Raw genomic sequence first — 23267 nt, forward strand, 5'->3', positions numbered from 1 at the left:
TTCCAATTTTAAAAAATGGTCAAAATTTGATTCAGAGATATAAAAAATGTGAATAAAGTAATAATTAAGAAAAAACTGAATCGGTTCAAAACCTAACTTTTTATCTTGTTACAAATCCTGTAAATAGTTATTATTGTAGTAACGTAACCTGTAAATAGTTTCCCGTAATGAATATACAACCCCTTAACATATGGCTAAAGTATACGACCCCCTACTTTTTTTTTTTTTTTTGTTCATTGATAAAATTTGATAGCGGTCTACTATTTTCTAGAAGCGTTTGGAATATTTGAGAGATTTCTTTCGGTGTGTATATAAACCGTTACGCTGGATAAAGAGTTTAGTTTCGATTGAGAATTTGTACTGAGAGTGTGTATTAGCTCTGTTTATAGCGAGGCATTTCGCTGTGTTGTTTTCGTATTTGGAAGTAAATACGTGTGTAACCGTTGAGTTTACGGTGTTGAGTGATATTTGCTTAATTGCTGATGATTATTTTAGCAGTTGTTAACTATTTCTCCTGTACATAGTGTAAATAAAGCTCCTGTGTTTTTATCAAGAACTGTGTCGTCCTTTCAAGTAAGTTGGAAGTCTCACCGGATCCGTTACAATATGATTTCCAAGTCTCTTCTCCCCCTCACTGCATGAGGGAAATAATCTCCATTGAAAGATAATACAAACACCAAAAATTCAAATGTGCGACTAAAATTCAAGGAAATATTAGAGTTTATAATTATTGAACAAATAGTATTGATTTAAAATCTATGTAATGATCTTCCTTGCAATAAAACGCGTTTTACTGTAGTTAACATACTGGTGTCTTACAACTTTCAAAGGTTATGATCAATTGTGGCATATCATTGAAATTTGATAATTTTGAAGGAAAATGTTCGCACTTTAAAGGTACTTTTAATTTAGACTACAAAACTCAACCAGAATAGTTAGCATAACGTTTTCCGCAGTCGCGTTTTGTAGTGTTTCAGAAAAAGTCCGCTAAATATAGTATTCCGTAAAACCTTGATTTTCATTAGTGCTTTTTTTTTTCTGAGATTTACCACTACTGTTTGTTGGTGCTGAGCGATATCTAAAAGAAAACCTAATATTTGATGATATCGTGATTGAATAAAAAGAAAAAAAAAAAAAAGACAAGAATGTTAAACATTTAGGTTTGTGACTGTTCTTTCTTTCTTTGGAATGTTTGGGAAAGTAGTCAGATAGTGCTGGGGTTCGTCATATCAAAAGCAAGTCTAATGACCTTTTTTTCATCACTTGACATGCTTCAGAGAATCATTCTTAAATGTGTGCGTCGTTTTCTTCCCACATATTTTTACAAATCCCACATATTTTAAAAACAATTTATGTGTATTTGTTTTTAAATAAGTCTTGATTGTTTTGTTATTTCCAGGTTTAGTTACCTTTTGAACAGTATTGTTAGTGTTCGATGAATACATTGATAAACTTATTGATTTTCACGACATGCGTTCATTATAATCTTTTACTTTTTAGGTGCTCCATCGGCCAGAAGTTTATTGGTTTTCAAACCCTTTCTCTGATCTCTTGGTGAGTTATTTGCTCTTTACTTTTGTTGTGTTATCTAAATTATGGTAAGGAAGGGGTGGTGTTATCAAGCTACTTTAATTCTACAAATAAGAAAAAGTCGTTAGTGAAAAAATAATAATAAAAAAAATCTAATTTCAAATTATTCTTTTTATTTGTAATTATTATTGAATAGTGACGCAGGTAAATTCAGATCTCAGGGCTGCCACTAACTACTAAAAAAGCGACTAGTGCGAGTATTTTGAAGAGTTGGCGACTGTGACGACTATTTTAGCCTAAAAGCAACTAAAATGTAAAATATTCGACAGATGTAAAAAATGGAAATGTAAAAAAAAAAAGCTTCAGCTTCAAATATCATCGGCCGAACTTTTCTAATTTCGAGCCTACTTAGGTCTGATCTCAATATTTCTAACATTTATAAATTTTTAATTAGAAAATATTTTAGCAGCCTCAGAATTTCGTATGATATGAACTCAATGACTCAGGAAAGTGTTTATGTTTCATCAGAAGTTAAGCATGAATAAGGTTACACACACACTGCTTTTTCTGTGTGTGTTTTTATCTGAACAATTTTTTTCTATTTCCTTCAGATTTGATTGGATCATCCGAGAATTTTAAAGGTATCTTATCAACCCTAATTGCGATTTGAATAAGTTTGAGAAATTCTATAGCCTATTTTTGAACTCGTGTTTTACAAGAATATCTATTTGAAATAGGAGAGAATAAAAATTTGTCGCTTTCATATAACTAGCAGAGATGTTGCTTGGGTGTTTTCCAGGGCTACGAAGGCTTGGAGTTGGAGTCGGATTGATTTTGGGGTGAAAGGTTGAGATTCGGTCAGTGGCGTAGGAACTTTGTAAACGTTGGGGGAGCTGGGGGTCATGGGGTTGGGAAGGTCTGGGACCCAAGGGGCAGAAGCAGTTGCGCAAAAAGAATTTTTGGGGATGGAGGGCACTTAACAAAACTTCTGGTTTTGGAAGGTGGTCGGTCAGTACTTGAAGATGAGTACGTAGGAATAGAGGGGTCCGGGGTTTAACCTCCGAAAAATTTCCGAAACTTTGTTCTAAAAACGTAGTTTTAGACGATCTTTGGTAATGTTAAGGGGAGAAAAGGTTCGAGTACCCTCCCTGGAAATTTTTCGGAATTAATGTCTTTAAAACAGAAGTAGACAATCTTCAGTGATGTCAGGAAAAGAAGAGGTTCTAGGGCTCTCTGGAAAATTTTCGAAATTAAAGTCCTAGCGAGTGATCTTTAATGCTGAATTTTATAAAATTGTTCGAAATTGTAGTTTCAAAAACTTAATTTTCATCATTTTTTTTATTGATCAGTGAGAAGAATTTCAGAGACCACTCAGAAAATTTTTCGAGATTGTAGTCTAAAAAACACGACTGTAGATCATATTTGTTAATCTTTGGGGCCCAATAATTTTGAAATTGACGCTCCAAAAACGGAATATTATTTCATCTCCCATTATTGTTGGAATACAAGGTGTTCAGGAGTTCTTTTCAGGGAATTGATGATGAATGAGGGGAATAAACGAAAGAGGGAGGCGGAGAAACAGTACGCCTGAAATGTGTTTGAAATGTATATGAAAAAGCATTGCCCAGAACTCCATAAACATTTTGTGGGATGCTCGAGTGCCCTCGTGCACATTTTTTAGTATGGAAACACCTGACAGTGACAAACTCTTAATTTTGAGAAAGCAAACAAGGGGAATAAATTTAACTTCGTTAAGTCTTTACACGTTCAAAATTTTTTGTTTCAATAAACTAGCACTTTTTAAGCTTTCTTACATTATACCAGTGTTTGCAATTGTTGAAAGATTTTTATGGATATTCTGATGAAGATTTCACTAATTTTGATTAGTGTGAATTTTGGTTGCTGTAGTACTTTTAGAATTCTTTAAATGATATTTATCTTTGCAATCTTATAACTTCATAAAGAAAAAAATCAATTTCTGATGGTTTTAAATATAACAAAATGATGGACGCAGAGGTTTTTTATATTTTTTTCCGTAGTTCTGGAAATAGCGTTTTTATTTATTTATTTTTTTTTATTATTATTTTAATTTTTATCCCAGCAGTGATACACATCCATAAAAGTAATTTCTGGGCATGCCACTGATTTAGGTTTCTTTTGACAATATTTATAATCAAAAATAATAAATATAAGTTTTATAGAAGTTTAAAAATTAGTTCGAATAATATATATCTCGGGCTATGTCTATGTCTCCTGACAGCAGATTACTTTCGGTTTCGATGGGTCATCAAACAATGATATTTTTACGATCTGATCGTATTTTTTGATCGAAACAGAATTCAAAGACCGAAATATACGTTCATAATCTCTCTAGAATTAGTTTAGGATTATTTTTTGTTATGTAACTACATTATTAAAATTTTGGGAACGCGCTAATTTTTTTTTTTTTTTGTCGAGGCTTAACTTTTTATGAAGAGAAAAAATAAAAAAGAGGAAGAAATGAGAATTTTCTCTCTTTTCGTTCTTTTCCCGCATTCGTTATTTCTTTCTATCTTTCTTTTTTAAATTTTTTTAATAGAAATTAAAAAAATAAAAAATATGACCACTCGGTCTTTTAGTTTAACTTTCACGTTAAATTTTGCAAGTAATCAACAAATTTCAATGGGTTTGCTGGAAATTCTGTCGATTGTACCTGGGATAACTTAAAATGAAATATTTTTGAATTATTTGGATATGTTGCTTACCTTAGAAACCTTCTTTTCGATAGTTATATCTGGAGCACCTTCTATACTATTAATATTTAAACGCTCACGATTAGTATCTCTTTTTTATGAGCATGTGACATACCAACGGCATACAAAACTAAGAACATAAACTTATCCTATGCGGATAACTTATCTTTAATTTTTTTGTCCTCCCCCCCCCCCCCCGGGAATCGAGAGGTTTGTAAACAATGAGAAAGAGGAAAACCCAAGTGTACTGACCACTCCGTCTCCCCCTTGTTTTGTTCAGGGTCGTAAAAAGGCTATGTCAGCCTAAACGAAAACTATAAGGGCCAAGCACTTTGGAATCGTAGTAGTGTAAATTTTAACTATTTATAGAGGTGCGTACGGGGGGGGGGGAGTAGGGTCACCTGTTTGCACGAGCCTGAAGGAGGCAGAGATTTTTTAAATGAGAGGGGGGGGGGGAGGAATAACACATGTTGGGACGTAGAGGTAAACAATATGGAGGGGGCCCGTAAAAGTCATTTATTACGAGTTCCCAAATTTCTGTGAACGCCAGCACGACTATTTGATGGGGAGTGGGGACCCGATGACCAAACTGACAAGGGGTTCGACTTGGCTCTTCTGCAGCCCTGGCTTTGTTGCTTATTGTGTGGAAATTTCTAGAAAAGGTAGATTATTATAACTTTGAAATCAGGTTTTAGGTAGACAATGTACTGCAAAAAGCTGGAGTGCGATATTTTTTTCGGGGGAGCTAAGCCAGTCTGAAATATTCCAGGGGGAGCTCAAGCTCCCCCAGCTCCCCCGGTTCCTACGCCCCTGGATTCGGTCATTTTCTCTCGAAGTCCGCAAGTCTGCCAATGCTTGTGGAGTCGGACTAATTTTGGGGATAATGAAGCGGGAGTCGAGAGAAGGCTTTAAAGTTCTCAGAGTCTGTCATTTTCCCTCTGATCGGCTGCCTTGGTTTTATCAATGTGTGAAAATTCTTCTTGACATTTTTTTGAAGCGTGAAATTCATTTGAGGAGTAAAATATACAAAAACTGTAAAGACCAAAAAAAATTATCAGAACATAGAAAATAACTTTCAAAGGAAGAGATGGGGGAACATGGGTGGGAAGGGAAAGTTGTGTGCTTTTTTTTTTTAATGTTTGACATTAAAAATTTAAAACAATAAAAAGTTAAATTGCGTTTTTCCCCCACTTTTCACTATGCTAGATTTTGATTTTTCCCCCCTCAAGAAAAATAGTGAAAATACACAAGACGAAATTTGAAAAACATATTTTCAATGCGCGAAAGATGCTTGTAGGGGCGTTGAAAATATCTTGGCCGATTTGTATATTCATATTTTGTTCAACGAAATAAATTTTCAGCAAGGGGTGCCCACCGGGGGGGGGGGGGCAGACAGCGCGATTTAAATTTTTAGGGAGGACTGTTTTGAGGGGTATTTTTCTATTTGGGGGGGGGCTCTGACTTTTGGGGTCTGCGGATTATTAGGGGGGCGCGCCCTTGCTCCGAAGAGACACCCCTGTTTTCAGTCGCGATTTCATTCATATTTCAGTGCTTACATTTCATTACAGCGAAATTTTCGCTACAACGAACACAATTTGTGGTTTCTTGAAGTTCGTTGAAACGGGGTTTCCGTGTATTAACATAAGGTTTTATATTTGATTTATAATTCGAACTAAAAAATTTTTCAACCTTAAAAAAAACCTGCAAAATATTCAAGGTTACTCTGAGAAGCTTCTTCGGTCATCGCTTTCTTTTAATTGTCCCAATGTCCAATTCAATTTAAGACTCAATTATTTTTTTTTTCTTTTAAGCACTAAAAATCCTTTTCCATGAGTGAGTAATGGTGATTTTAACTCGAAGCCTATCGCTTCGAGCAAGCGTTATTGTGAGACCCGTCCAGATTTCCAAGAAAGGTAAATAAATCATTCAATTCTAGGTGTCAGTTGGAATACAGTAATAAATTGATGTTTTGAGCGATTTCACTTCCCGATAGAATCTCTCGTAATAAAGTGCACTAATTAATAATTTATAACTTTAAAAAAAAAAAAAACGGGAGAGATAATAGAAATCTGCAAAATTTATTGTTCGATTTATTCATGTTTTAGCTCAAATAATTTTTGATAATTTTTTACGTATTTCAATCATGATAAATTTGATCCCATTTGAACCAAATCGATTGCGCATGCCACTCTGATATTTGTGGTGATTTTAATCTTCGAACAAAATGATCATTATCTCATTGTAGACTTGATAAAAAAAAAATTAATAATAGTAAAACTCTCTTCCTAAAAGCAGAACTTGCATCATAGTTGTTTTTCAAACAAGTTTTTAACCCGTAACTGGTGAAGTATTTTTTTTTTTTTTTGTTACGCAAGTAGGGAGGTGGGGTGTACGACGTATGTCACTTCAAAATCGGTACTTTTTGTGCTCTCTACCAAATTTTAGCGAAGTAAAGTACTGAATTTTCCAATGAAATTTTGCATTGCTTATTTTAAAAAATACCGACATAGCACAGTAAGTGTTCTTTCCCTTTGCAGCCATATATAACATGCAACTATTCCAAAACTTTCGTTTCGAATAGAGATTGTTCAATTACTGCCAGAATATTATTTAAAGACTAAATCACAAATTAACTGAGTTATATAGAAGGAAAATAATAGAGTTGAAAATAAATGGACAGTACGAAAAAGTCCTTTGAAGTAAAAATTATTGTGTGAAAATTTGATGAGGTGGGCTTTATTACATTTGCGTAATTATTTTTGTTACTCTGTGCTTTCAAATGGCTGTCTGCAGTTCGAATTGCAATTATTTATTTAGGAAAATTTCACGGAGTTTTTTTTTTTTCGCTCATCATAAGAAAAAGCGACTTCTACAAGTCCCTTGACAGGTTGTAATGAAATCGTTTCCATAATTTTAAAAGTATTTTTTTTTCTGAAAGAACATGATTAAAAACATAGGATCTAACCATTTTTTAAATAATTTGTTTAATATTTTAAAGAAATTACTTAAATCGTTGCGCTTTCATTGTTTACATTTCTTGCCGATGACATCACAAATGATGAAATGCTATTCTGTGTTGCTATTCACAGAGCAAAATATTTAATTCGCATCTTTATTCCCGTGTATTGGCAACGATATGGTTGATAGCAAGCGTAGAGCGCAATTTTAATTCGCTTCTTGATTATCATAACGTGGAAACGCGGTACAAAATTCGCCAAAGAGAATCATTTTTGACATCATCAAGACCACGCCTTGTTTGCAAAATCGGACATTTTAAAAAATTAATTAAAAAATAACTGTTGGGAAAATGAAAGAATTTTCTGGGTCCATGTAATTTTTTTGCTTATTCTACCAATTTCAGTGACTAGAAGTACTACTTTTGACTGAAGAAAACAACCCCATTGTTAAGATTTATTTATATTCACCGGATATTTATATGTAATAAGTCTTGCGTAAATGTCATTGCACAATATCTCATTGGTTGCAATTTAAAAACAAAATAATAAATTCAGTTAAGTAGATGAATATTGAATACCGATTCTTTCTTTCATGTCGAACTCAATTTTTTTTTAAGATCATCTTCAAATAATATTAATGAATTTCGGCATGAATCATTCTCTGATGAAAGGGATCGGATAAAATGCCGGTTTATTGTGAGTTTGACTGATGTCTAGAACCGAATGATTTACTGATAATGGGAAGATGGGAAGCCATAATAAGGGTCACTCGCAAAGATAATACTCGAAATTAAAATCAGCATTATTCATTGATAGAAAATGACCTCTCTTTGCTTAAAACCGAATAAGTTAATGTGGTTTCCTAAGAGGAAAATTAATGAAGCCTTAAATTGAATCCGACATTGGGACATCATTCAAAGAAAGCAATGACCGGAGGAATTCCTTGCATGTCACCGAATGTCCTTGCTCGTTCCTCCGGTAAAAGTCCCATTAATTTGGTAAAAATCATTAATATATCATTTGAGAAATTTGTCGTTTAGTACCGGGAGTTTGTTTTTGTTGGTGTGATTTAAACTTGTTATGTAATGATAATATACTACAACAGTTCATTGAGACGATCTTACTTGAGGTCTTCCTTGTTTAATACATTTTTACGACGCAACGCTTTGGGAAACCGATCTCGTTTGCTTTAAAAAAAATAAAAAAAAAAACTTTCGTTGCAAACGTGTTTTTACAAAGCTGATTCAAAAATGTTGAATATGTTAATCAAATATATAGAAAATGTAAATAAAAAAAAATTATTTTAAATCACTTATTTTTTAAAGTATTACATAAATTGATATTGTTAATTATGAATCATAAATAATGAAGAACAAATAATTCCTTAATTATTTCTTCCCAAATAACAAAAATTGAACTGAAAATCCACCTTATAAACAAAAGTAATATTGATAATGATAGTTACTCAGTGACCAAGTCAACCTAGCAACTTACCGGCTTTTTTAGAATCATTTAAGCCGTTAAATTACAGTATTAAAAGGGGGGGGGGGTTGAATACGCTTTAAATGCGCGTTAACTAGTTGAAGAAATATTTCAGTTTATCTATTTGATAAAGTGTTACACACTACTTTCGTTTGCATTTTTTAAAGGCCTTAAATCCTAGAATTCGAGAAACACTGGTTCAGTATTTTTGTAATCATTAGTGCATAACAAGTTTCTTCAGTTACTTCGCAGTCCTTGGGCTATAATGTGTAGAGCATCAGTTTAGAAAATAAATACGTTTTCTGAATACATTAAAGATTTTTTTTCTCTCTACTCTTTTTTTAATTTATGCTTTGACCTTTCAATTAACCTCTTACAATCTACATGAAATCCAGGCAGTTACCGCAATGAATTATGGTGGCTTTTTATTAGTTAGTCTGACAGATTAAAATATTTTTTCCTTAAAATGAAGACAAAGTTCGATATTTTCGTTTTAAGTGCTAATTATTTTAAATTAATGTATTTAAAGAAGTAAAATGATTTATATACTAATTAAAAACCTGACACTTTCACGGTTGGCGTTAGTAAAAAAACTGTTCTCCGGACCGTGGTCCATCCACCCAGGCGTTTTGCCTCACATGACCAAGGCTTCTTCATACACAAATGAACTGAACACAAATCTTTTGAACACAAATAGATTCGAAGCAGAAATCTGTTTCAAATGGATCTTAATCCTCATTGGATAGAACTTTGTTGTTTATTACCTCTGCTTATGGGCAATAATTGTTGCTGTATCCAATGAGGATTGAGATCAAAATCCATGTGTTACAAGACTCTTTCGATTTTGTGATCAGAAGAAGCCCAAACTGGAAACATGCCGGATAGATAAGGTGATCATTTATATTTCCTTCAAAACGGGACATTTACAATTTTAGGTACACTTGTACTTAAAGTATAAAGGGAAGGTGGAAATTTTTTAACCTTGTTCTTTTTCATATAAGAATAGAAATGATCACTTAAAAAAAGAACATATGATGTAAAATATTCTTCAATGAATTAATTTGCTTCAGTACATTTAATTTCTTCAACTTATTTCATATAAGAATAAAATTTTCACCAAGACTTTCACACAACCCTGTTATTATTCATAGGTGAAAGTATCCTTTTAACCTGAGTATTAGTTCCGGGAAAGCATAAACTACTGTCTTAAAGAAGTAGGCGAAAGTCCGCATGATTCAAATAATTATTAGGAAACTGCTTAAACAGTTCCACCCTGGGACTCTTGGTTGAAACATACCAAATGTTCCATTCTAGCATTTCAGAAAGCGCGACATTTCAGCGTCGCGAAACTATGTGCGGCGACCACGAGACAGGCTAATTGGAAATAGGACAGTCCCATTCAACACTGAACATATGGTACACTTGCGGATCGACCACGGCCTACAAGAACGGAGAGTACAGGAAATTATGCACCAATTTTATAGCAGTCTTTCTTTCTATTAATCGAACATTTTCAAAAATCCTCCAAAACGTAACTGGCGAATCAATATGTTTGAAAAAGCTTTTGCAAGATGATTATGAGACTTGAGACGGCTCGGTCATTGCTATGTATGTAGTTAACGGGAACAAAAGTTTGATGGCTTTTCTGCAACTTCACATTTCTCAAAATTATATGTAACACGAAATAATTCGAATTTTGAAGGCATAAAATGACACTCAAGTGTCCTTTTAAACACACATATTGCACCCACACAATTAAAATTTTTTCATTTTAATTTTCCACATGAAATCTATGATTCACACGTTTTTTTGAAGTGCTTTATTTTTACCCGTCTGTAGCAGCAGGTAGAGGCGAGGGGTGTCGCTAAATGCCCTTGCCCATGTTGTCAATGTATATAAGGTAGCATATTAGGCAAGGGTGTCTTGAAAAAGTGCTAATTCTTAAAAAAAGGTGCCACGAAACGAACAAGTTTGGGAACCCCTGATGTATGGGATGAATTGTCAGAAATGATGTTTTTTTTTTTTTTTAATTATTTTAATGCTGTTGTGTATCCTGGCTTTAAGATTAAAAAAAAAAAATCCCGTTTTAAGTTTGAAACATACATCAGTTTTAATTTTTCTGCCTTGTACTGGATCAGAAGCAGTTTTGATTGCTTCTGAAGCTATTTTCATTAAAAATGAAAACTTCCTCGTGATTTTTCATAAGTTGCTCTTTAGATGTTGTAATATTTACCTGCCTTTTTTTTTTTTTTTTAATTTTGCTCCTAGAACACCAATGTTCCTCCAAAACATAAGTCTTTGTGAAGTGCTTTACGATTAAGAAGCGTACATAAAACGACATTGTGTAAGTTTTTTTTTACAAAATCGTTTATTCCTCGAACGTAGGAATGTTTTTCTAGACAGTTAGAAATTAGTGATTGGCCTGATACTTTGTAACGTTATTGTTTTCAAAGGGACTTAATGATCTTATAAATATTCATTTCAGCCTTGGTTTTCTTTCTGTAACGAAATATCTTTAAAACATACATAAAAAAGAATACATGTTTGCGTTTATGCTTTTTCTCATTCATGTAATAGAAGGCGACCTTAGAACAATTGTTGCCTGCTGTGCAAATTGCATTCCTCCGTTCTATTTCACTTAAATTTTTAGTTAACATAATTAAAGTACAACTGAAGTGAAATACTCTGACTCCCATAAGAGAAAGAAAAAATAGTAATTATTGTTCTCCTTAATTTAAAATCCTCCCCGTTTGGTTTAACACGGTTAATTTGCACTCCGCTGCCAAACGCTTTCAAGATCATTAAGGTTTCATAATTGCCATTACTTTTTGTTTGCTTTTCTTTTTTTCCCTCCGATCTTTTGGAATTTTCCTTTCGTCCAAAATTGCAATTAAACCGATTCCCCGAAATATTTAAGCAGCACTATCATGTGGATTTACTCGTAATTGCTTTGGCATTCCATTGGAATTTACAGAATATGTGAACATATAGTTTCCATTTTCGATGAGTATTCTTCTTTATTTTTTCCCTCCTTGAACCAAACGTATGATTCTTTGCTTTATATTCGCAGCATTTAGTTAGGAACGGAAAGTCCTTTTCAACAGCGTTGCCTATCACCTTAAAAACGAGACCCCCCCCCCCCCCCCCAAAAAAAGAAGGAAAAAAAACGAGAATACGTAAAACCTGTCGAGTTTACCTGTTTAAGTTGAACGCTTTTGTCAAATGCAGAATTAGTCCAACAACTCGGGTTCCCAAACGTTTCCGAATTGCGACACCCTTTGAATGGTTAGGATATTTTCGCGGCACCCTAGTCTATTTGTGTTACTCATAAATTTATGGATAATATGTACACTTCGCAACGCCCCTGGCCTCTTCCTCTGACATCCCACGGCGCCGTGGCACTCAATTTGGGAATCTCTACTATAACATAAATATCAACCTGTTTTAGTTAACCTCTTCTTTAAGTTGACCCCTAAAGCACTGCATCGAAAGTGGTGAGTGAACTTACACAGGTTTCACTGCACCCCTACATTGCTTTCTAAAAACCTTATTTGCAATGCATTGCCTTTGAATTTTTGAAAAAAATAGTTTGATGCGATAGAAATGTTTGCTGTTGTGTTGATGTCTTCCAGGGTGAGGCACGACTTGAAAACCTGACAAAAGGAAAATTAAAAGCACTAGCCAGCCAATTCTAAGGCGTAAAAGTTTCAAAATCATCAACATAGTTTACACATTTTAGTAGATTCAACTGTCCACATACCAGACAGCTTGGATTCAGTCCCAGCTATGAATGTTTTTTCATACTCAACCGTCGAAGTAAAACAAAAAAAAAAAAAAAAAAAAAAAAAAAACAGGAGGGGCATCAGAGAAGGCGTAATGTATTGTAAAAGTATCGCTAAAAACAAAATTTAATTTAATTTTTAAATAAATATTGGGGAAAAAAAAGAGAAAATAGGGATTTTTTGAAAGAGATGCACATTGAAAGATGAGATGAGAATGTATATCTGTCGGTTGGCTTTCCTCATCCTCTTTCCAAAAACTGTTGTAGAAATACTTTTTTCTGCGTTACGTTGATCGTAGGCAGGAAAGATAGTTTTACAGAGCTAGCAAATGCGCTAATGGGGCAAGAGACTCATATTTTGTAGAGAAGCAGCAAGTTTTATGTAAAGCGATTAATAAATTTAGTCGCTAGCAATTTTTTTTGTTATATTTTACAGACGATAATATTTTTTTTAAGTTTAAATTTTAAAATGTTAAAACTTGTATATATGGTAAAAAAAGAAAAAGTTGTCTCTGAACGCAAGCGATGGAGTGAAAGTGTTGTTTCTAGCACGGGTGCCACTTGATGCGGTAATTTGTGATGTAACCCCACCCTTCACCGGAAAAAAAGAAAAAAAAATGTTTTATAATAAACAAAGTTTGTCCGATTTTCAGAAACAAATGCCACCCTCTCCTCGGTAAATATTGTGCTCAATTTTCGTTGAAATTTGATAGATTTAGTATAATTTAAGACACATGAGGCTATGCGTGCAACAAGGGCGAACTAGACGTTAAATATGATTTCCGAGTTTGTCCTTGTTACTCGCATAGCCTCATATAATTGAGAGGAATTTTCGAAATTAAAGTATTTTTTTTTTTTTATAAACTCTTAAATTCACTTTGAGTGTTCTCAAGGGTTGAAACCCCTTCTCCCTCCCGTAGTGACGCTATTCGATGACCTTCTACTAACGTAATTTTCTCGCTCTAAGTCTGTTCAACCTACTACACTAAGTTTAGATTTTTTTCAAAAGAAAGGATAGTCTGAAAAAGATTTTCGGAAACCAGTCTAAAGTAACAAGAAACGAGATTTCGATTTGTGGATGAAACTCGAGTTTAGTTGTTCCGCAGGAAAACAAAGCAGGCTCGCCACTGACACGAGTGCGGAAAATTGCAATTAATCCTTGATGACCCCCTGCAGCCTACTTACTGTCACAAATGGTCACCGTTATCACTTGCGCTTGATGCATGCTTCGCAAGAGGCTCGTAAACTGTAATCTTATCTTTCAGAAAAATATGAGTGGGAAGTTCTGCAAAAACTTGACGTTTGCTGGAGCGCCCTATCATTTTGTGGATATCTCATATTTCCACCTGCAGTCCTCACTTTTATTAAATTTAACCGCAAGGGTCTTATGAGTTGACGCCGCCGCTACACTCCGTCTTTTCTGCCGGATTTTGCAATCAATATAGCAGACGAAACATTTTCTTCACTGCACTTTCTTTTTGAACGTATAATAAGGATGGAACTGCCTCCTGTGTACTCTTCTTTTTTATTTTTAAATACACCTTTTATTTTGAAACATTCTTTTACTAGATATGACCAAGTTTTTTTTCTTCACACATGTTTTCCACCACATTTCTTGAAAGTTTTTTTCTCCTCTGGTCCGATATAAATTTCTCTTTTTAAGTTGAATGTATCCAAAGTTACATATAGTTTGAAATGGCAGTTTTCAATTCCGTTTTTGATTACCCACTTTTAAGACATGCTGACAAAACCACCCCTGGTATATTTTTTTGCTACGCCTCTGGGGTGAGTTCAGAATCTTAAGCAGGGGCTGATTGCCGAATAGGAAAACCAGGCCGAGGCCTCCAAATGACTGAAATTGTTTTTACCAACTGCAAGGTTTGACTATATGGTGGGCACCCGAAAAAGCATTTGACCAAGGGTCCACAAATATCTTAACCGGGCCGTGATCTTAAGGCCTAGCTTTTAAAATTCTGCTTAGGTAAAAGATGTTCCCTCGATAGGCAAAACATATCTCAAAATGACGGGGTTTGTGCACTTTTAGGACCGAAGTCTTGCACCAATGTAATCACATTTAACCACGAAAAAAAACACTTTTTTTTTCAAACCACCTGTGGCCAATCCGTTCCGAAATGACAGACAGGGAAAAAAGGGCTGCCCATTGGCGAACAGAAAGGCTTAATAAATGTATTGAATTAACCTCATTCCATCCCGAAAGACTTACACGCATTAGCCACGTTCGTCGGCAGGAGGCGTTGTAATCCGTGTTTTAAATTACCTTTCTTTTCATTTCTGTCTCACGTGCTTCCCGACAATTAATAATAATAAATAATGGGCCCGACTTGAACCTAAAACTGAATTATATCCCATTCTCAGCCAACCTGTTGACTGCAGAATTCCGGTTAGGCCTAGCAACGTTCCACGGAACTCATTTGCATGCACAGCACATGATTTCCCACCTCTGCCAGTGTGCACGGACAGGAAATGCAATCCTAGACCCATGAATTTTCTGTTTTTCCGTGAGTTTTGAGTCTAGCGCGAGGAATTATCACACCGGCCCCCTCATTTATTTTATGTCCCTCTTTTCTTTTCCGTTGTCTGAACTCGTCAATTCTTCGTACGCATTTCGAGTAGAAAAGGTTATTTGCTGCGTTGCAAACTCAGAAATACGATTTGTGCCGCACGGATAGATTTTTGTATCTTGCGAAGAGCTTTCTTATGATAATGTTTCGCCCTGGTAACCGTGTGCTTTTTTTATTTCTGTAAACCCACTGAGTCGAGTGAGGAAACCAGACATATGTCTGGTATGAATTTCAAGTTTTAAGAAGCATGAGGCGTATGTGTCTCCCAAGTTAAAATTTATTTTGTAAATTATCGAAAACAAATAATTTTTAAAATATGTATTTTCTATGTTGCCGAGATGTCAAAATCTTTATTATTAGCAAAATAATAAGAATAAAAAAGTAAATAAAAAAGCATTCCTTCAAAAATGTACTTTTTTTTTTCTTTGAAAGCAACTTTTAGATTCAAAATTGAATGCAGGTAATGTCATGAGCTATCCGAATATGTCCGAGTTTTAAAAAGGCTAATCAAATTTTGGAATGCAGATGTAGCATGGCTTTGCATCTCTAACGGTACCATTTCTAAGGTGCCGACCTTCACAAAACATGTAATCCATCCAGGGCTTACTATATAACAAGAGAAGTGCGGGCGCCCTTCAATCCCCATAGCTTTTTTTTCCCAGGTAAATCGCCCGAATTTTGTCTAAAATGTAAAACTTTCATAAAATAGAAAAGTGCAGGAGCTCAGCTTAAGTGAGCTCACGTTAAATTAAAGCCCTATTTACTCCGCGATTTTTAGTTTTAGTTTTCGAAAATGCATGAACTAGCTTTTTCGCTTCCCCCAATTGACTACTTGTGCGCACGTGACCCCCCCCCCCCCCAGAAAAGTGAAAAAGACCGTAAAAAATTCAGTGACTTAGTTTGCACATTGACTCCCCCCTGACACACTTCTATGAATAATGTATATTGTTACCTCAAATATAGTCCTGCATGAATAAACTTCTGAAAACCTAATTAAAAAAAGAAACTTTAATTGTTTAAAAAATACTTGGTATGAGTGCTGAATGTTGATTAGGGGAATTATTTTAATTTAGCATATAAAATGTGGACACTGATATTTTTGCGATCATTGTGATTGTTAATTGGGAAAAAAGAATTACAGTTAAAGGGACGCAAATTTTGTTCGTCGTGTAAAAACATCGTTGTAATAGAATTCACACACAAGCAGTGCAATTGCTATTAAAACGGGATTGAAAATTATTTCGTTGAAAGGGATATTTCATTGTATTGGTATTCACTGTAATGAGATTTTACAGTAATACATTTTGCAAAACCTAACGTGCATGAAAATACTTTTGTTGAAAACGGCATAAAATGTTTTTAATCATATGCACTTTTAAGATGTCTGTTGATTTCTTAGTTAGTTGCTAATTCTTATGCGATGTTTCTCATTTATTCATATTTCTCATTTCTAGGCATTATTTTCGCAATCTCCCGCAGAGTAACAAATATGAAACAACCAATGACAAAAACATCGTATAACTTCATGTTTGTAACGGTACGTATTGTTTCTCTTGTCCACTCTTATACTGTGGAAAAAAAACTTAGCTTTTGTTTTGCTGACATTCCAGAGCTGAATTTATCAAATAAAAATGTTTTGTTTATTTGTTTAAAAAAAAAAATTCTAAATATAAAAAAAAGATTTTTTCACGTAATTCAAAGAGAAATAAGAAAAATGCATTAAAAAAGTCATAATTTCTGCAATGAACTTATCTGTTTTATCATTTAAAGATGCAGGAAATTTGTGTGCAACTAGAGGCTGTGGGTAGTAAGCTTTTCGGTGAGAGCTATAGCGTGAGTCTGATAAGTTGAGCTTGTTACCTTTTTTTGAGGTAATGGCGTAGGGTATTCAGGGGCGCCCCGAACTCAAAATTTTGAGAAGGCGGAAATTCCCAAGTAAATAAATGGAGCTCCAAACTTTGCCGAACGGAACTCCGATAATTTTGGCGAATAGAGCTCAAAATGCCTAAAACTAAGTTCAAGTTGTATAGTCTGGCTCTGGTGAAAGGCTGTTCGATGCAAGTCCTTTTAATTTATGTTACCATTTAAATTGAAGCAGGGAACATCTCAAATTAAAATAAAAATTTTAATTCACAATATCTACAGTGCCACTTCTTGGCTAGCAAACAAAATTGCATAAGAATTCAATATTAATTCTTTCTTTTGAATGAATGGAATTGGCTACACCTAAATATAGAAATAATAAGAATAGTCTTTTTGTCATTACATAGAATGAAATAAATTTAAAAGTGGTTTACCTCCCTCGTGATTTGATTTTCATATACTTGCCAACCTTCAAAGAAAGAAAAACAGGAGATTCCACTAGAGGTATATAGACGATTCACCAGCGACATATCTTCTTAACAGAATTTTAAATTATGCTTTTAAATAACATGAATACTAAATTTAAAGTGTAATGGGGATTTTTCACAGATGTAAGCTAATTGGTAGCAGCAAGAAAAATATACTGCAAAGGAAAAACCAAAAAAAAAACAAGGAGTGAATTTGCTTAAAGTTTCGTACATTCCCCAGTCTCTACCAAAAAAAGTAGCTACAAAAATTTAATTACTAAAATCCGAAAAAAAAAAATCAATATATAATTATAATAAGATACAAATTAAGTAGGTATAGGGTAGCTCATGTTAAAATAACTTGAAACTTCCAAAATAATTAAAATATTTCCAAGATGCAAAAGGATTGAAATCTGCTGCAATTTTCGGCATAGCACGTGTTTCGATGAACATGCAAAGTGGTAAGCTTCCAAAAAATTAATTTTAACAAAATGAGTTATTAATTAGAAAAATTCTTACTCCCTGACATTGGTAGACAATAAAAAGGCGCCATTTATTGACAAGAAAGTGAAACTTTTTGATGATTGACTGAAAAAAGTGCAAAAACGAGAGAAAATCATAAAAAACGGAAAATCGGGAGATGGAAGCAAAAAACGGGATTCTCCCGTTAAAACAGTAGAGTTGGCAAGTATGTATCAATCGATTGATTTGACTTAAGACACTTTTTTGAAGACTTGATCCTTCCTATTATTGTGCAGACTAATATCTGGTTGTGGCTCACTGCTAACCAGCAGTTAGTCAGCTTGACTCGGCGGACTGAACTCAACGAAAAGAAGAAGAATCGAATTGAAAAAATCATAGTGCAACTTGCTCTTTTTAAACAGTTTGCTTGTGACGTCTGTCCTCCCAATTTGCATTTGCGGGTGGAGACTTTCCAAAGACACTGGACCTTAGAGGAGCTCATTTATGTTAGTGTTGGAAAAGGATACATTCTAAGATTGACACATCACAAATGATCGTTATCGGCAACGCAAACCGTCTTTCCTCCCCCTGTTTTAAGAAATGGAATTATTTAAGCCTCTGCTCATTGGAACTCAACTATTGTGTAAAAATATGTGTAAAAAAATGTTTAAGTACTTGATCTTCAATTTTGCATGTAAATAAACAGACCAACAATGTTTTGAAACAGTAGTTTGAGACATATTTTGTTACATTCCTGTCTCTAGATGTTTGTACAAAGTAGCAGGAACACCTTTTCAAAAATTGATGAACTAATGGTCTTTAATCGTGTCCTAGTTTTAGCTTGATGACATTTTGAAAGAACTTTTCATTTGAGAGGAACATATTCCTTTTGATACGTTCTTTAACATGTCACGTTTACAAACTTTTAAAAAGAGATGACTATAGCTGAGTGCAAGTTTTTCAAGAATAAATTCTTGCAAAAGATTTTCGAATTGGCAACCAAGTGATGGATTTTTCAGGAAGTTCTAATGGCACTGCGTAGATGGAGAGGAATATTTTGTTGCTGTTTTTTCAAGAATGCATAGATAATTTCGAACTGAATTATCTGCGCACGTGGAATGAGATTAGAAGGGGGGAATTTTTGTGCTATGTAGTCCACAATATATGCAACGGAATTTTCCTTTTCACATTTACGAAATTTAATTATAACATAAATGCGTCTAGAGTTTTTAGGCTCCATTAATTTTGGTTAAGTCACGTCTTGCTTCAGGAAAATAAGTCACACTTAATTAGTTTGTAGACAATAAAATAGTAGGGATGTCAAACTCATTTTGTTTGTTAAGCAGTAAGTTACTGCCTTTAAGCTAAGGCACATTTCGCTACTTATTTACCATTTTAGCAGAAATCGGACACCTAAATCAACCAAATGACACGTATTTTTTTTTCGGGGGGGGGGGGGGGAATTTGGAAGCGGAAGCATATGCTTCCTGTGCGTTTTGGTGATCTCCTCTATAGAGCCAATCCACGGAAAATAAGTTTTTTGTCCCGCACGTGACGCCTCATATATTTCATTAAAACAATACTTTAAAAAATTAATGAACACATTTTTTCTGCTTTACAATGTGTTAATATGTGCGATTTCTTTCGCAAAAAATTTCGCCATTACCCTTTTGAAATCGCTACTTTTTAATGAAATGAATGTACCGTCACGTGCGGGACAAAGGGTTGTCTTTTTCGTGGAAAGGCCCTATATTGTTGATATTGGAAGTTCGGAAGTGAAAAAAATACGTTTTAATGTACTCGATATCGAAGGTTTTCAAATTATTTTCACGTTTAGTGATGTTTCAAATTTCATCGAAATCATCTTTACTAATAATAAAGCTGAAAGCTCTGTCTGGATCTCTGTCCGGATCTGTCTGTCTGTCAGGATCTCTGTGACGCGCATAGCGTAGACCGTTCGGCCGATTTTCATGAAATTTGGCACAGAATTAGTTTATAGCATGAAAGTGTGCGCCTCCAAGTGATTTTTCGAAAATTCGATTTTGTTCTTTATTATTCCAATTTTAAGAACATTTTACCGAGCAAATTATCACAACGTGGAAGAGTAAATTACCAAATTATCATAACGTTGAACCGTAACATGGGCAAGCAAATGAACATAGTGAATTGGCGAGAAATTCATCATCAATTATTTGTAAATATAGAGGTGAACCAAATTACCTTTTAATTTTCTACTATGGGCAAAGTCGTGCGGATACCACTAGTAATTAATAAATCTAAAGTTTCCCTCGACGCTAAGAGCGAGAATTCTTTTTGATGGCGCAAATGTTTGTCCACTTAACGCGACAATTTGACCCCAACTTTATAGCGGACCTGTCCATCCCCATCTGGTCAGATAAGGCTAAAAAGCCATTAATAAAAGGAAGTTCATCCCACCTTTTTCCCACCTGTGCAGCTAATACGATTTTCCCACCATTATGGAGCAATATGTTGGCTCTCGAAATTGGAGAGAAACGAGAGTGATTTAGGTGTCGCCTCCGCTTTGTGGCCATGGAGCATTTGAGAAGAGATTTTCCTTCGGCCCAGCCGTTTACTTAAAATTTACCTAATATAATAAATCCCAGTTTCTCATTAAACGCGGGGAGGCAGGGGCCGAGAGGTCCTTGGAGATAATTTAATTGCGATCCCGGTTCGGCAGGCACATTTAATTGCGATGGGTCCTTTTTCGGACGCTCTTTTCCCATAAGATCGGCAAATATTTACCGCAAGTTACTCGGGGTTTCGCCCTTTGCCTCCACGGCGGCGCGAGGCCTAATAGTGTAATTTAGTGGCGCTCTCTGCACCTGCTCATACATTATCATTTGATCATAATAAATTCGGGATTTGTGTGCAACCTAATAGCTGGGCTAGAGGAAGGCTTCTGTTCGAGTTTTTAGCCTTTAGCGGTTGTACCTGTTAGTCTTGGCCGAAAGAGAGAGGGCTATTGCAGCGAGTTTGAAATATATGCTCTGTGTCAGGGATGTCCAACCTTTTACGCTTTGGGGAACCCTTTGATTTTGCCGTCTGCTTGAAAGAACCTCTTTATAAAATAGTAGAAAAAGTAGGATTTTGAAGGTTTAGTAGAAAAAGTAGGATTTTGAAGGTTTAGTAGAAAAAGTAGGATTTCGAAGGTTCAGTAGAAAAAGTTGGATTTCGAAGGTTCAGTAGAAAAAGTAGGATTTCGAAGATTCAGTAGAAAAAGTAGGATTTCGAAGATTCAGTAGAAAAAATAGGATTTTGAAGGTTTAGTAGAAAAAGTAGGATTTCGAAGGTTTAGTAGAAAAAGTAGGATTTCGAAGGTTTAGTAGAAAAAGTAGGATTTCGAAGGTTTAGTAGAAAAAGTAGGATTTCGAAGGTTCAGTAGAAAAAGTAGGATTTTGAAGGTTCAGTAGAAAAAGTAGGATTTCGAAGGTTTAGTAGAAAAAGTAGGATTTCGAAGGTTCAGTGGAAAAAGTAGGATTTCGAAGGTTCAGTAGAAAAAGTAGGATTTCGAAGATTCAATAGAAAAAATTTGGATGTCTAAAATTTTATTTCTTTAAATTTTCGGTTAATCGACTATTTAGTGTATTTTTTATATGTAACTTTAAAGTTTTACTAATTCCAGCTACCGAGGTGATTAAATGCGTGCATTTTACTATCATACGAAGATTAGCAAAGAAAATTTTAACCCTTTGAGAACCGTGGAACATACGAGGCAGTGAGAAGCAAAGGGATGTAAGTCGACATTTTCAAGTTTTGAGTAAAACGCGTTTAACGATAAGGTTCCGGTAGGCTTTCATTGAATTTTTTTTTCTAAATCATGCTATATAACAGCACTACCAGAGCTACTAGTACTATCTTTGGCTCTAAGACAGAAGAGAGGTTCACCTATCTTCAAATTTTTAATATTTTCACTTAACATCCTCTTTCTTCTCACAGCCTCATATGTGTAACATAAGTTCAAAATTTGTTTTTTTAAGTTCGAATACAAATAATTAATGTGTTTTTTTCTTTTCATGTTATTTTAACATCAATCGTAATATCAGCAACTAGTGGTACTCTCACGGTTTTGCTCGTAATAGAAAAATTAAAAGGTCTTGGTTCGCCTGCATATCTACAAATAATGTATGGTGAATTTTCTCGCCGAATTGGCTTGTACCCATGTTACGGTTCCACGTTATGATACTTTCGTATTTCGCCAATTGGCTTGTGTCCATGTTACGGTTCCACGTTATGATAATTTCGTAATTTACTCGTCCATCTTATGATAGTTTTTTTCTTAAAATTGGAATAGAAAAAGAACCACATCAAATTTTCGAAAAATCGCTTCGAGGTGCACACCCCCATGCTGCAAACTAACTTTATACCAAATTTCATGAAAATCGGCCGAAAAGTCTAGACGCTTTGCGCGTCACAGAGATCCAGACATCCTCCTGACATCCAGACAGACTTTCAGCTTTATTATTAGTGAAGATTAATATAAAAAAATACAAATCAATAAATGCAGTTTTCTTCTTTTTTTTAAACGTTGCAAATTAAATATACATCTGCATCGCGTACTTTCATGTGTGTGCGTCTATTTGCGCTCATACCTTTTTAACTAACGATTTAATGTACAAAATATCATTAATTATTGAGATATTACTGCATTAAATAATAAATAAATGAAATTTTGGAAAATAGTTGTAGCTTCGAACCTCATATGTACCACAGGATACATGTATGTCCCATCGTAAAAAAAAAAAAAAAATGTCGTTAGACGTACATATTATTTTCGTTTCCATTTAAATGTTTTATAAGCATAAAAATAAAAAAAAATTCATTCTCTACATCAAGCTTGTGGCATTTAAATAGTTAGCGAAAGTTCAAGCATAAATTCTCAATGGTGCATTGATTTGAATTCCTTGTCACAGATTAAAAATATAATGAAAAAGGATTGTATATGATTAAGTTGAATGCCTATGTACTAATTCTTTGTGCACAAAACTAATTAATCTTTCAAATAGCTAAAAAGACAAAGTGGAAACGAAAAATAAACACTCATCTTGTCGGAAAAGCTGCACAAACAAATGCTCAACCAAATTAAAACTAATCTAAGATCATAAACTCTTTTCTGATCAGCTAATCCTTGGCTGATGGAAAAATGTAATTTTTTTCGCATAATCAATACCTTTAATTAAATAATTATCTCTTTAAAGTTTGGAATTCGGTGTAACTTATATACTAATGAAATTATTCTATAACATGTTTAGAAAGCGAGTCAGAACTTCAGGCTGCGATTAACCTGGTACTTTTTCTAGAAATGGTGACTACTTCCTAGAGCTGGCATTTTACATTTTTGTTACTTTCTTGATTAATAACTGGATAGTATTCGGATGACGCCAACGTATAGC

The 23267-nt window shown here is 34.4% G+C and overlaps 1 long non-coding RNA gene across 2 annotated transcripts in view; it reads left to right on the forward strand.

The window, feature by feature from the left end:
• LOC129219801 (uncharacterized) overlaps positions 1 to 23267 on the forward strand; it is a 124773-nt gene that overhangs the window by 78889 nt on the left and 22617 nt on the right. For both annotated transcript variants that reach the window (XR_008580438.1, XR_008580437.1), the window contains exons 4-5: positions 1501 to 1554; positions 16519 to 16601. This is a non-coding gene — a long non-coding RNA (uncharacterized LOC129219801). The remainder of the gene's footprint in view (positions 1 to 1500; positions 1555 to 16518; positions 16602 to 23267) is intronic.

Source organism: Uloborus diversus, chromosome 4, assembly GCF_026930045.1.
Source record: "Uloborus diversus isolate 005 chromosome 4, Udiv.v.3.1, whole genome shotgun sequence".
NCBI lineage: Eukaryota > Metazoa > Arthropoda > Arachnida > Araneae > Uloboridae > Uloborus > Uloborus diversus.